The sequence below is a fragment of the Pan paniscus genome, chromosome 5 (assembly GCF_029289425.2).
Source record: "Pan paniscus chromosome 5, NHGRI_mPanPan1-v2.0_pri, whole genome shotgun sequence".
NCBI lineage: Eukaryota > Metazoa > Chordata > Mammalia > Primates > Hominidae > Pan > Pan paniscus.
The window spans coordinates 23,178,051-23,194,209 of record NC_073254.2 but is presented as its reverse complement, the minus strand read 5'-3'; positions in this window follow the sequence as shown (position 1 = coordinate 23,194,209).

The window sequence follows — 16,159 nt, the reverse complement described above, 5'->3', positions numbered from 1 at the left end:
AAGCTTTCTTTTGACAAGTATTTCTTTAAATAAATGAGTTGTAATTTAAAGAATGAAAAAAGATCAAGTCGCCTTACAGTATATGCAATTAGCCTATAGGGAGATGTTTTGCTGATACAAACCTAAGTTTGATTTGAAAATTTAACCGAATCTCAAGTAACAGAATCCACCAAGGTTATTTTTCAGCAGAAATAAACAAAAAGAAACTTCCTATGTGCAATTAACTTTACTTTCCTGCGTTGGTTGCATTTTCATTTAAAGGGGTAACATTTTGGCCAAGTCTGCATAATTAAACAATCAGTGATCATCTGAATAATTTATTTTAAAGATAATGTAATCTGAAATATGCAGAACCGACTTTCTCATCCTACTAAATGATAATCTGGTTAGTGACTCTGTAAAGTAGTTATAAACCATGGAATGAAAAGTTTAATAATTGCCTAGTTGAGTGCTAACAAAAACAAGATTTGCACTACAGATTAAATGAGCTGGGTAAGGAATGTTGCCATAATTAAAGAAAAAAGAATTCAAATGTGTTTGGAGCACTGTGCGTTCATCAAGCAGTGTCTTCATCAAGGCAATATCATTAGTTTTTCATTTGTGTTATCCAAAAAAAAAATAAGGTGAAAAGGTTCAAAGGAACATGCTACATTGTCTGTCATTTTATGAAAGGATTACTGCGATGTACATGGAGCTTTTGATATGTGATTTATGAAATGAAGCTCATGACTTTTAGTCAGATTTCAGGTAGCCTTGCTCCTAAATAGAAATACTCAAAATATATTATTGTGACTCAGATGTTTCAGGCAAAGGGAATTCTTGGTACTTGGCCTGTCATATTTTTGTTTATCTTTCTTTTTATTATTAAGAAATAGCTAAAGATGACCTTCATTTATCCGGTATAGCCACTCCCTATATTTTAGTAAGCAACTCATTGGAGCAAATTACTTCTGTTAGTATCGATTAGAGAATCAATAAGTTTTATCAAAAACAATTGAATAATTGTCCAGAAGTAAACTCTTCATTATACTGGAATCACCTAGAAATTAAATGCTGTATACTGAGATACATCCAAAAAGGCAGTGTTAAACTTAAGGATAGCTCTGTATGCCCTCAGACCTACTTTGCCCTTCTATATCCTAAAAATGAAATACATACTTTTTAATGAAGCATAACAATATTTTCATAGGACCTAAGCTCCAAATTTAACCAATCACAGTTTATAAAAACTAAGAGCTAGCCAGGCACGGTGGCTCATGCCTGTAACCCCAGTACTTTGAGAGGCCAAGGCAGGGGGAATCCTTGGGCTCAGGAGTTCGAGACCAGCACGGGCAACATGGTGAAACCCCGTCTTTACAAAAAAAAAAAAAATTCAAAAATTAACTAGGCATGGTGGCTCATACCTGTAATCCCAGCTACTCAGGAGGGTATGGCAGGAGGATCGCTTGAGCCCAGGAGGTTGAGGCTGCAGTGAGCCAAGATGGCACCACTGCACTCCAGCCTGGGAGACAGATTGAGACCCTGTCTCAAATAAAACAACAATAACAAAAAATAAATAAAAGCCAAGTTGGAGATCATCCTGAAAGCTTCATTTGGATGTGAATTCACGTGTGTTAATTACCTCATTTAGGAGTACAAGGGTAAGCCAAGTTATATCTGGAGGAAAATGACAGAAAAGTCTACATGAAAATTTCCAAACAAAATGCAGTTGTAATTGTGTGTGTTTACTTCAGTGACCTGTTTCATGCCCATCGTTCGCCTTCTGCAGTAGACGTGTCCAGTGTCCCATCCCAGTCAGGTCTGTCTCTGCCCTAAACATTCAGTTTAGTTCTCCTATGCATCACCACACCACTGATAAACAGTGGCCAAGATTGAGGACACCCCAGTGTGTGGTGAGATTCTTGTAGCTGACAAAGCTGATAATGGCAAAATCAACATTCACGAAATAGTTCTCCACAACAAGGACCTAAATTATTCATCCTGGTTTATCAGAAAGTACAAGGATGTATCTCTCTGAGCTATCTCTAAATTCCAATTATATACTCTCATTCCACATTGAAAAGTAAGGATTGCAAAGGCCTTTGAACCATCACATTGAGCAACAAATGGGTTTTAAAAAGGCTTTTTGGACATACTTCATATTAAAAATACTACAATAATATATATTATAATTATAAATGTAATATTACATAGGCAAATATGAATTTATCAGTGAATTCTCAATAGCATATCTTATTTAAAATGGTATAATTGGGTTTTTTTGTTTGTTTTTTTTGTTTTTGTTTTTTTTTTTTTGAGATGTAGTCTTATTCTGTCACCCAGGCTGGAGTGCAGTAGGGCGATCTCGGCTCACTGCAACCTCCACCTCCTAGGCTCAAGTGATTCTCCTGCCTCAGCCTCCTGAGTAGCTGGGCTTACAGGTATGTGCCACAACGCCTGGCTAATTTTTGTATTTTTAGTAGAGACTGGGTTTCACCACGTTAGCCAGGATGGTCTCAATCTCCTGACCTTGTGATCTGCCTGCCTCGGCCTCCCAAAGTGCTGGGATTACAGGCAGTAAATACTTACACAGCCAATTATTTGTTAAAATTGTATGTGCTACAAAGTGGTGTAGGGTGGGTTTGGGATGGAGAGTAAAGAATGGACTTCACTTTGAGATGAGACCTAGTCCAGGACATCAAGGAAGTCTCCTTGGAGAGGTTCCATTTGAGATGGGTCCAAAAGTTGACAGGAATTCAGCAGAAAAGGGAAAGAAAGAGCATTCAAGGCAGAACTGTTGGGCTCTTTACAGGAAAGCTGACTAGAGAGTAGAGAGCTAGGAAGTTTTGCTCCAAATAGACTGGTAGAGTAGGCAGGAGCCTGGTCATGAAGGACCAGACTAAAAGGGTAGATTTCAAGATTACAGCCCTGAAAATGAATTACATGTGAGCAAAAAACCAACTAAATGAGCTTGTAGGATATGCAGACAGAACTGAGATTGGAGGGTGCAGAAGTGAGAGTGATGAGGAGGGGAGGGAGCTGCCTACAGCCTTTCAGGAAAATCATGTTTTCTTTTGGCTTGCCAAGAGTCTCGCCTCAGGCTGTCTTTGACTTCTTGTCTTTGTAGCCTGAAATTATATATGCCTGTCTCATCATTCTGTGGGTGCTTCCTGCCTACTTCTGGAGGTTAACCAACCAAGTCTACAGGAACACACACCACCTAGCTCTGTCCATGTAATATACTACAGAGGGTGGAAATGCACAATGCTTAAATCTTCACTTGTCCAATGGATGTTTAACTCATTCACTATTTCCATCCTCACACAATGAAGACAGGTGAGCCTTTGGACTCTGCTACTTCAAGATATTTAATTAATTAAATACCAAGGTATGTTATTAAGAGTAAGGGGGAGGATGAAAGCTGTTTTGCTCAACTAAATGATATACTCTCATTACCTTCCAAAGAACTAAATACCTTTTTCCCCTTTCTTATGAAATATGGATAGAGATATGATTCTCAAACCACTTATGTCTTCAAGATTTAGGCAAGCTTTATAAAGCTTTGCGTATGAAAGTCTGGGAAATTATATCCCAGTTTCTAATCTAGTCTGTGGTTTTAATTTTTTTCTATAAAAGGATATTAGAAAATTAGTTATCTATTTACCTCTCATGGGTTTAACAGATAAAGATATTGCATTTTTGAAATTAAAGGAAGCTCATAATTAAACATTCATCCTAATAAAAGACACCAATCTTGAAGCAAAGGCCACTCTTTATAGAGTTTTTCAGTTTTTAGTTTTCTGTGATTTCTTGAAAAGTCTGCCAAGGAAACAAGTAGCATACTTTTTTATGTCTGCTTCAATTTGAGTCCATATACCATAGTTCTAGGGAAAATTGCACCCAGGATATTTTATTACCTGGTTGGTGAATTAAATAGATATAAATTCCCAGCAGATGTTATGCACAGGTATAGTTGCTGATTACCATTTCAAAAAGTTATAAACTAGCTATGGATGGTATTCTGGGATTGTGAAGAGGAGATGAGAGGGTGTGTTTGTTTATTTGCTTGTTCTAACTTGAGTTTTAAAGGGCAGAGAGACTATGAAAAAAGCAAATGTTGAGTGTGTGACACAAAGGCAATACTATTGCACCCTGAGATATAGAAGTTTCTCCAAGGAAATTATGACACAAGGTGCTTGATTAAATTTTGCAAATAACTGATAAAATGCAGCTATAGGCAGTATTAAATAGTTGCCCTTTCAAAAGTTTATTTGTATATTATTAAGAAATCAAAAATGCATAGTTCCAGTAAGAAACTGTACAGTATTTGCAATTGTTAAGTATCATACCAGGTAAGTTTGGCTCACAAATACAAGTAAACCCCGTATTTCTCATATATGAGCATTTTTGTGCAGGATACATAAGATCATAGGAAACATAAGATTTTGAGTACATGATCCAATTGTCATTCCTTTCCATGAAATATAAGGGCTTCATGTATGTTTATTTCAATTCCCTATTCTTTGTTATAGGCTAATTTGAACTCAGTGTGCTGAGGCATATACAGGAAGCTGGGAATATTAATAAAGAAAAAGGAGGGACAAATTGAGTAACGTCCTCAGCATCCTGGTGTTCGCTATATAGACATTCAGTACTCTTGTTTTTGCTCACCAAATCTTCTCATGACAGCAATCTATCCAGGCCTGCTCTGAGCTCCAATTTTTATCAACTGCTTATCTTAATCAATCCAGCATGGCTGATGTCTGCTGGGTATTTTAAACAAAATCATGCTAACATATGAATGTAGATTTAAGAAAGTTTAAAATACTGAAGAGTACTCTAATTTTTAAGAAAGATTCCTTTGTAGCATAAATTGCTTTTCTAATTTGTTGAAATTTCTAAATTGTGCAAATTTAAAGAAAATGTTAAAGAAACATAGGGGTATAAAGGAAAGATATTTGACATTGAGAATCTAACAACCACAAAGATACTGCCAAGAAATCTACTCTGTCAGTTTCCCTAAGCTAGGCAAGATTTTGACAACCTTTTTGCTGTCTGCACATTTAAACCAACTTCATTATCCCCAACAGTTTTGGGGTCCATATATGTGTGATATTGTGATTTATAATAAGATTTAAATATTTGATCTTCATCCAGTTTCCTGTCACACAACTTCTAAAATGCTTGGAATCTCAGGAGTGGTAAGAGTGTCTTTTGTATGTTAATGGGATGACTGGTTGCTGAGAGGCCCTAGATAACCTCAGAATGATCGCTGGCCACCAGAAGACCACGGCTTGATTAAAGAGTTGGAATATATAGTCCCATCCCCCAAATCCTGGGGAAGGGTAAAGGACTGAAGGTTAAGGTGATTGACAACAATGGTCAATGACTTAATCAACCAGGCCTACCTAATTAATCTTCCCTAAAAATCCAAAAGGACTGGGTTTAGAGAGCTTCCAGATAGCTGAACACATGGAGGTTCCAAGAGGGTGGTGTGCCTAGAGAGGGCATGGAAGCTCAGCAACCCTTCCCAAACACCTTGCCCTAGGCATCTCTTCCATCTGCCTATTCATTTACATCCTTTGTAATATCCTTTACAATAAACTGCAAACATAAGTAAAGTGTTTCCCTGAGTCCTGTGAGCAACTCTAGCAAACTAACTGAACCCAAGGAGGAGGTCATGAAAACCCCAGTTTATAGCCGGTAAATCAGAAACCAAGCCACAGCCTGAGGCTTGCAACTGTCATCTGAAGTGGGAGACAGGCTTGTGAGATTGAGCCCTCAACCTGTGGAATCTGATACTATCTCCAGGTAGATCGTGTCAGATTTGAATTGAATTGAATTGTGGAACACTCATCTGATGTCCACTTGGAGAATTCCTTGGTTAGTGAAGGGAGAAAACCCTCACACCTCTGGGGTCAGAAGTGTTGTGTTGGCTGCATGAGAGTAGGAAAAGGCACCCTGGCTTCTTCCTCTATCCAAAAGCGTGCATACTGAAAAGCAGGTGAAGGGAACAATCCTAGCAGTAGTCTCTTTTGCATGTAAATAATGTCATTCCAAAGGGTGGCAACATTGGCACTTTCAACATGATTTATTTTTAATAAATTTTAAAATGCTGAGAAACTCAATACTCAGGAAAGGGCATAAAATGGTTAATTTCCTGTAATCTACTGTTTTAACTGATAGAAAGCAAAATTTCAATAGTGTTGTGTTTTTATTAATGTAATTAAGCTTCCATGTATTTTATCATGAGAGAATTCCAGGTTCCTGACGAATCCTACAAATATACATATGACTACATCTGAAGTGAAAATTAAGAACCATAGTTGCAAATTTTCTTTTTCTTTTTTTTCTTTTTTTTGGTCTGAAAATTCTTTTTTTTTTTTTTTATTATACTTTAAGTTTTAGGGTACATGTGCACATTGTGCAGGTTAGTTACATATGTATACATGTGCCATGCTGGTGCGCTGCACCCACTAACTCGTCATCTAGCATTAGGTATATCTCCCAATGCTATCCCTCCCCCCTCCCCACTCCCCACCACAGTCCCCAGAGTGTGATATTCCCCTTCCTGTGTCCATGTGTTCTCATTGTTCAATTCCCACCTATGAGTGAGAATATGCGGTGTTTGGTTTTTTGTTCTTGCGATAGTTTACTGAGAATGATGGTTTCCAGTTTCATCCATGTCCCTACAAAGGACCTGAACTCATCATTTTTTATGGCTGCATAGTATTCCATGGTGTATATGTGCCACATTTTCTTAATCCAGTCGATCATTGTTGGGCATTTGGGTTGGTTCCAAGTCTTTGCTATTGTGAATAATGCCGCAATAAACATACGTGTGCATGTGTCTTTATAGCAGCATGATTTATAGTCATTTGGGTATATACCCAGTAATGGGATGGCTGGGTCAAATGGTATTTCTAGTTCTAGATCCCTGAGGAATCGCCACACTGACTTCCACAATGGTTGAACTAGTTTACAGTCCCACCAACAGTGTAAAAGTGTTCCTATTTCTCCACATCCTCTCCAGCACCTGTTGTTTCCTGACTTTTTAATGATTGCCATTCTAACTGGTGTGAGATGACATCTCATAGTGGTTTTGATTTGCATTTCTCTGACGGCCAGTGATGATGAGCATTCTTTCATGCGTTTTTTGGCTGCATAAATGTCTTCTTTTGAGAAGTGTCTGTTCATGTCCCTCGCCCACTTTTTGATGGGGTTGTTTGTTTTTTTCTTGTAAATTTGTTTGAGTTCATTGTAGATTCTGGATATTAGCCCTTTGTCAGATAAGTAGGATGCGAAAATTTTCTCCCATGTTGTAGGTTGCCTGTTCACTCTGATGGTAGTTTCTTTTGCTGTGCAGAAGCTCTTTAGTTTAATTAGATCCCATTTGTCAATTTTGGCTTTTGTTGCCATTGCTTTTGGTGTAAGGTGACTTGATCTTTTTCTATTATTTTATTGTTAAAATGGAGATGTGTAGAATAGGTCAAAAACAATTCCTGCTATTGCTTTTGCTATTTAGTTGGTGCACTGGTGAAAGAGGAAGAAGAGAACAGATTCTAGTTTGTTTATACATTTACCAGATACTGGACATTTGTTTTTTTTTCCAGTTGGGATAACTTAGGAACAAAGCTACTATAAACATTTAGGTAGAGTTTTGGGGGCATTGCATGTGTGTGTGTGTGTGTGTGTGTGTGTGTGTGTGTGTGTGTGTGTGTATGTTTTCTTCTCTCTCATGTAACTGTGTAGGACCAGAACTCTTTGGTTATATGGCAAGTATATATTTAAGTTTATATATGTTGCTAAACAATTTTCCAAAGTGACTGTACCATTTCACATTACCATCAGCAATATGTGAGGGTTATAGCTGGTCTCCATCCAACCTGGCACCTGGTATTGTCTGCTACAGTATTTTAATTTTAACTATTCTACCAGGTATGTTTTGGTATCTTATGGTAGCTGCAATTTGCATTTCTCTAATAAAAAATGGTGTTGAGCATCCTTTCATGTGATTTCTTGCAATCACTATCTGTAGAGTAATGAACTATCTTTTCAAATATTTTGCTCATTTTTAAATTAGGTTATTTTCTAATTATTGAGCCTTAAAAATTATGTATATATTCTATTAAAGACTGCTTCTCAGTTATATGTCTTATAAATATTTTCTCCCAGTCTATGACATTTGCTTTTTCATTTGCTTAACATTGTCCTTCAAAGAAAGAAAGTTTTCAATTTGAAGAAGTCCTATTTATCATTTTTTCCTTTTATGGTTTGGGCTTTTTATTTTATGTCTATGAAATATTGCCCTAACACAAAGTCACAAATATTTCTCCTATGTTTTCTAGTTTAGTGTCTTATGCAGTTTTAAAGTTCTGGGTTTTATATTTAGTTCTATTTTTCATTTCAAGTTCATTTTTTTATATGTAGTACAAAGTATAGGTTGAGAGTGTCTGTTCTTATCTATTATATTTTCAATATTTCTTCAATCCATTTTCTATTCTTCTCTCACTCTTTTCTTTATGGGATCCATTAAAGATATGTTAGATTATTTGATATTGTCCCACAGCTCTTGAATTTACCGTGTTTTCATTTCCCACTCATTTTTCTGTACATGTTAGTTTAGATTATTTTAAAGACTAATGCTTTCCTGATTTTTTCCTCACTAATATTTTCTTCAGCTATATCAAGTTACTGGCTGAGCTGTTCAAAGGCATACTTCATCTTTCATCTGTAGTAGTTTGTGTGTGCATACATGTTTGTGTTTGTGTTTATAATTCTAGCATTTCTCTTTTACTCTGTATTATAGTTTCTAACTCTTTGTTGAAATTTCACACTCCATCTTTTTCATTTTAAATCCTTTGACATTAATCACAGTTATTTTAAAATCTCTGATACTGCCAACATTTTGATCATCTCTGAGTCTGGTTCTGTTGACTGGTTTGTCTGTTGACAAGTGATTGTTCTCTGCCTTGGCTTCTGTGAATCTTATAACTTTCATTAAACATTGTGTGTAACAGAGACATTATGTGTAATAATTGGACCATTAGTGTAAGGATTTGAGTCAAACTAGTCAACAATTGAGCTGTATTTGGGTTGTGACACTGCTATGATTATTGGTTTTGCACCATAGGCTTCAAATTCTTCTAGTGGTGGACTGCCATTGCCTTGAGCTTAGAATCAATGTTGGGTTGTAAAAGGTTTTCTTTGCATTTATCTTCTACCTAAGCTTTCATCATCCCTCCACACATTGTCATTTAATGGTTATTTCTCCACCCTCTTGTGTTTCCCCTAGTGGTGGACCACTGCTGTTTGTTATTCTATGCTCTTGTTTTCAAGTGGAGAGTTTTCTGGATATGATAACCTCAGACATGTGGCTTTCTTCTGCTACCCATGGTAGAAAAACTCTGACTTGTATCTCTGATTAGCCTTAGGCAGAAATTTCCCCTAAATCAGCAGCAGCAGGCCTCTAATAATATAGATGTGGATATAGCCATAAGATTCTGGGAAAAGAAGGGTTTACTATCTCCCACTTACTCCAACCATGGAGTAGAATGTGTTTTACTTCTATGCCCAGCCAGATCAGCTGCTATGTATATTTGGTCATACTCTGTTGCCACTTCCAGTCCTAGCTGCCTTCACAAAATAGTCCCTGGCCCTGGAAATTTTTGTAGGTTGTCTGATTTTTCTCTCCTTGTAGGATGATAGCAATAGTTTTAATTGTCAGTATTTATTTAAGTCTACTCTCTCACGTATTTTGTAATGTAATCTTCATATCTGGTATTTTTTTTCCTTTTTATTCCAATTCCTGAAGTCAATCAACTCTGAATTTCATCCTCTTTTTTGGAAATTTATTTTCTTAGTTTTCAAACTTCTAATTTAAGGTATATTTTTTCTGTATCCCCAAATGCTTTTTGGAGAATATTCAATTTGAGAAGTTGTATTATACTTCTCTTCTGCTTTGTGATTTTTTTGGGAGGGGAGAATATTCAACAACTGAAATTACTCAGATTTTCTATTTTCTTTTTACAGCAGTTTCATGTGAATGTGATCTGCTTTTTTCTAGTCCTTGTCAATGGGGTTACTAGTTCAAGAGTGCCCTCTTCTGTTAGTTTAATAAAATACAAATGCTTTAATGGGTAATGATAGAGAGGAGAGAGTATCGCCATTTTTTTCCACTTTCTTTTCTGCAGGATCCTTAATTTCTTCACTCTTATTTCCTTCTTTGCCTTAACTGTGACACCTCCAAAAGCCACCACCTTTCCTATATATTTGATTTTTCCAAAGAGCAATGCTTCTCCAAGGATGTTATTGTTGGTCTGACTCTCTTTCAAGGCCCTTCCCTGTAGACAGAGCAATAAACTACCAAGTCCCAGCTCTGTGTTCAGAACTATGGAACTTATTCTTGGACTTTTTCTTACAGAAGTAATTTCTGTGCTTGATCTAAGTGTCTCCACTCATCTATTCTTTTTCATGAAATTTTTTAAGACTTCTCTGCCTTTCTGCCCATACTCTCAGTGTCAGGCACACTCTAGAATTTGGTTTATTATTCGACTTACAAGTAATTCCAAAGTGTTGATGTTTGTGTATCCTATAATGCTAAAAGTGTGGGGCCACCATAGCTTAATATATACTCCCAGTTTGTTATGTGTTCTTAGGCAGAAACTGTTTGGAGAAAAATCAAATCAGGTATTTATCATTAAATGGTAGTATATACATAAAATTAAATATAGTATTAAAACACAGTGAATTTCTGATAAACATAACATGAATGAACCTCAAAAACATGTTGAGTTGAAAGTAGCTAGATACAAAGGACTATATATACTATATCTTTTTATTCATATGTTTTTAGAACATTATTGAAATTCTACAATAGGCAAAATCAATTTATTGTGAGAGAAATAAGATTTTTTTTTTTTTTTTGAGACGGAGTCTCGCTCTGTCGCCCAGGCTGGAGTGCAGTGGCACAATCTCGGCTCACTGCAAGCTCCGCCTCCCGGGTTCACGCCATTCTCCTGCCTCAGCCTCCCGAGTAGCTGGGACTACAGGTGCCCGCCACCACGCCTGGCTAAATTTTTGTATTTTTAGTAGAGACAGGTTTCACCATGTTAGCCAGGATTGTCTCGATCTCCCAACCTTGTGATCTGCCCGCCTCAGCCTCCCAAAGTGCTGGGATTACAGGCGTGAGCCACCGCGCCCGGCCTAGAAATAAGATCAGTTGTTGCCTGAGATAGGCAGTAGATGGAATTCACTGCAAAGGAGAATGAGAAATTTATTGTAACTTGTGATGATGAAAATATTCTCTATCTTCACTGGGGTGATAGTTATGTATATGTATATATTTCTCAAAACTTTTCAAATGATACACTTAAAATGTATGTATTTTGTTGTATGTAAATTTTACCCCAGTTAATTTGATTTTTAATGAAACTCAATATATTGGCTAAATAGTAGGTTAGATAGAGATGAAGAGAGAATTCATAAGCTGAAAGATCAGAAGAGTAAAATATAAGAAGAAAGTAAAGAGGTTTAGAAAACAAGCTGGGCATGGCGGCTCATGCCTGTAATCCTAGCACTTTGGGAGGCCAAGGGGGAAGAATTGCTTGAGTCCAGGAATTCAAGACCAGCCCTGGCAACATAGCAAGACCCCATCTTTACAAAAACAAAAATGAAAACAATTAGCTGGGCATGGTGGCAAGCACTTGCAATCCCAGCTACTCTGGAGGCTGTAGTAGGAGGATTGCTTTAGCCTGGGAGATTGGGGCTGAAGTGAGTTATGATCACACCACTGCACTCCAGGCTGGGTGACAGAGTCAGAAACCCTGTCTCAAAAAAAAAAAAAAAAAAAGGGGGGGGGGAGAGACCTAGAAAATAGAAAAATAATATCCAATATACATCTAGCGAAAATTCCAGAGAACAAGAATACGAAGAACAAAAGAGAAGCAACAAAGCAAAATGACTGTGAATTTTCCAGAACCAAAAGAAGAAATAAACTTTTATATGGCAAAAAGAAACACAAAGTGAGTAGGTTAATTTTTCTTCTTCATAATATATTGCAGTGAAACTGTAGAATTTCAAAAACAAAGAAAAAATCTATAAAGAAGGCAGAAAAACACAATGTATTGAAGAAAAAGTTAAATAATGAGCAATATTCTTATCAATAAAAATAGTTGCCAGAAAACCACTGAAGCACTGTTAACATAAAAGTTTATACCTAAATTATCACTCAAAACAAAGGCAAAAATAAATAAAAATTCACGTGAGGACAAACTGAGAAAGTTTCCTATTCACTATGAGTTGTTGAAAATTTTGCAAAAGATGTTAATTCAGTAAGAAGTAAGGAAAGCAAGTAACAATGTTGGGAAAAAATTAGAAAAAAAATAAGATGAAGACATTTTGTCACAGCCTTAGAGATATGATTAAAAAACAAAGTATGAGTCCAGGCGCAGTAGCTCACGCCTATAATCCTAGCACTTTGGGAGGCCAAGGCAGTTAGATCACCTGAGGTCAGGAGTTCGAGACCAGCCTGGCCAACATGGTGAAACCCAGTCTCTACTAAAAATACAAAATTAACCGGGCATGGTGGCACATGCCTGTAGTCCCAAATACTTGGAAGGCTGAGACCGGAGAATTGCTTGAACCCAGGAGGCAGAGGCTGCAATGAGCCAAGATCGCATCACTGCACTCCAGTCTGGGCAAGACAGAGAGAGACTCTGTCTCAAGGGGAAAGAAAAAGTAATTATCTGAAAAGGACCAGGAATTATATGATTATTTTTTAAAACTGAAAAGGAAGAAAGACTAGGAAGGACTCTGGGAAAAAAATATGACATACAATAACATTAACTAAAGAATTTGTAAAGGCAATGGTGTCCTTGTAGACATAGCACAGTTTCTAAAAGCAGAATGCATATGTTCCATTCCTAATTTGTCACGTTCCAATGTTTTTACTTTGGGTAAGTTACTAAAATATCTCAATTTCCTCATCCGTTAAATGAAAATAGTGACAGTACCCATCTCAGAGGATTGTTGCAAGGAATAAATATAAACAGCTTTTCATAGAAGTTGTCATCATTCTTGGTTACTGATCATACTTAGGCATTTCGATTCTGAAAGCTAGTTGGAACTGAGTGGATTTCCTTTGATAGGTGTGTTTCCTCCTAATAATGAAGTTTCTAGTAATCACTTTGTGATCTTTTGCTAGATAGGACTTTGGATCCTTCACTTGACCGGCATGAGGCTCAGTTTGCTCATCCATACAACGGGAATAATGCTGTCCATCTTTCCATTGTTGTGATGCATAAATGAGTCAGCCAAAATACGTAACTAATAAAAAATATGAGGTCCCTATAATTACCTACATGAGTCAACATCATCCAGACATTTGCTCATATGATTCTCCTCATAACAAGCTCCTCTCCTCCCTCACTCGCCTCCTTGCTGTTGCAGGAATGTGCCCACACACTCCATAATCAGAACCTTTGCACTTGCTCATGTCCAAATATTGTCATGGTTGTGCTTCCATTCTGTTAGGTCTTACTCAAAAGTGATCTTTGCAATAAAGAATCTCTTGACTACTCTCTATTTTAAACATTTCATATCCATGTTCCAGCTTGATCTTCCTCCAACATGCCATATATTGTACTTATACATCTTACATTTTTTCTTTCTTCCCTACTAGAATATATGCTTCATGAAAGCAAAGACTTTTTAACTTTGTTTTCTTTCACTGATGTTTCTCCATCACCTATAACAGTGCCGGGCATACCCTTGGCATTCAATAAATATTAACTGAATGAATCATTTAAAGGTTCTGTCAGACCCATCTTAGGTGTTTCCTCATATTTCCTTCACACTTCCCAATTTCCAGACTCTTAGCAGCTTCCTCCACTCAGACCCTGCAATTCACATCATGCCTGGGCCTCCCGGATAGCAGTTTTGGGTTTGCCAGGCTCTATCCATTAGCTCTCACTGTAGATCCATGCCTATAAGTCATTCCCGGACTTGGCTGAATCACCACATCCACACAAGATGTGAGATCTGGCATCTTGAGTGACCACCCAACAGGCCAGCTTATGCAACTCAAAAAGACCAAGAAGTTAACTCCTCTCTGTGAGAAGAACTTTGAACAACAGGAAATGAGGGAAGAAGGGGAGATGCAGGCAGCTGTATTCCCACCCTTTCCTCACTCCTGCAGCTACTTAGTGATATGAATTCTCCTTGCAACCAGTCTGGAGATAAACCTTGGGCTAGGCCAACACATTTGCCAAGCAGCCTACTGTGTCTCTCTGTAGCATGTTCTGAAGCAAGAGCCAAGTGTGGTCACAACCCATTCACATTGCTTCCCATTGCTCCTTGCTTCATTTCTCTCCCTTCCCCTTTTTTCTCATTCTCATCATTTTGCCTGAGTTTTCATATTCCAAATCAGGTGCCAGTAGTGTAATCATAGCCTCAGACTCTGTTTTCTGAAGAACCTGGGTTAAGAGAAGGTTTTTGAAGTTTCCATTCCTTTGGATTCAAGGGGCAAACTACATGAATTACTTAGTAGATGAGAATACAGTGATTGTAAGTCATGTCATTGGAGTCAAACTGAACCAAGTTGAATCTCAGTGGTACCATTTCCTAGCCACATGACTCTGGGCAGTTCACTTAATCTTTCAGATATTTAACATCTCATGTGTAAAAAGGAATAACGCACCCACCTCTTGCTGTTGTGATGACAAAATGACATAACACAGTACAATGTCTGACATGAAATATTTGCCCATAAAAGTGGTGAAACAGAAAAAGCCATACTACATTGATTACTCCTCACAACACAGTAAGGAGAGGAGAGGATTCAAAGTATGTTGAGCAAAAAAAGCTGTAAGCAATTTCTTACAATGTTGCAGAATATAGTGTCAATACACTTCCATACCAGCTCATAGGTGCAATTGATTTGTTCCTAGGAAACCAAGTGAGAGAATAAGAAATTATGGCAAATTCTGTACATCTGGTTAGCACTATGAAACACTTGTGATAACACTTTTTCATTTGAGGCTCCTAGCAACTCTGTGAGGTAGGCCTCCTCATTTTGCATTTATTTATATTGCAGATTCTTGTTACATTTAAGAGATGAAAAAAAAAAAAACAATGCCAAGATTTACATTGTACATATTAGTTTGCACAGTAGTGTTAGCTGCTGTAACATGCTATCATTTCAGAACTCGTAACTGTGGTCAATGGTCAGTGACCCCTTTCAACACAGATATTCATGACTTTTTGTGTCTTGTGGTTCTGCCCTCCTCTAAGGCCTCAAAATCCTCTGCCTTCAGGAAAACACGAAGAAAATGGGAGCATACATACCTGCGTCTTAACTGGTTTGGCCCAGAAAAGACATCCATCACTTCTGTTCGCATTCCATAGTCTTGTGGTTGCAGTTCTATGCAAGAGGTAGAGGGACATGGGGGCATGGGCTCTGGCAGGGAACATACTTGCCAGTCACCACTCTATGATATGAAAGGTGGCATGAAAGATTGATGGACAGTAAGCCATCTCTGGATGAGAAAGTCAGATGACAGAGTTAGTTCACCAACCAAGGAATTGTAACACTAGAGTTTGTGTTCTCTCTACTATGCCATATTGCTTCTCAGCATATATAAGCAGCTCCGTGACAACTCATCACAAAAACAGAAAATCAGACTGCATCCCTTCCTATTGTAGCCAGTTTTAATTATAAAATATGGTATTTGGTTTTTAATAAAAAGCAATATCACATTCCTACTACCTAGTTGCACACATTCTAATAAAACTGTAAGGTCTATAAATATATAGCTCATTTGAGGATATGAATGATGTCCAGGACATGGAATTTTTCATTCTAACAGCTTACAATATATTTTTAATGAACATGTCTAACAAAATAAAGAGAGGCAAAACTTGGAAAATTAAGACTAACCAATTATTGGTTTAGTTTTGGCCTGCTGTCTTGATTTCTCCTTAGCCAAAATATTTTGAGGTGAATTAGTAAACATGCAAACAGAAGAGAAAACAATAAAACACAAAGACAGTGCTCTCTATGATATGCTAAAGTTTATTTTAAAATGTCATTGTGGTTTACCCAATAGAAATTGAATCCATGAGGGTAGAAAACAAAACAATCCATTATTTTCATTTGAAATAGAAACATTTAGTTTGCAGC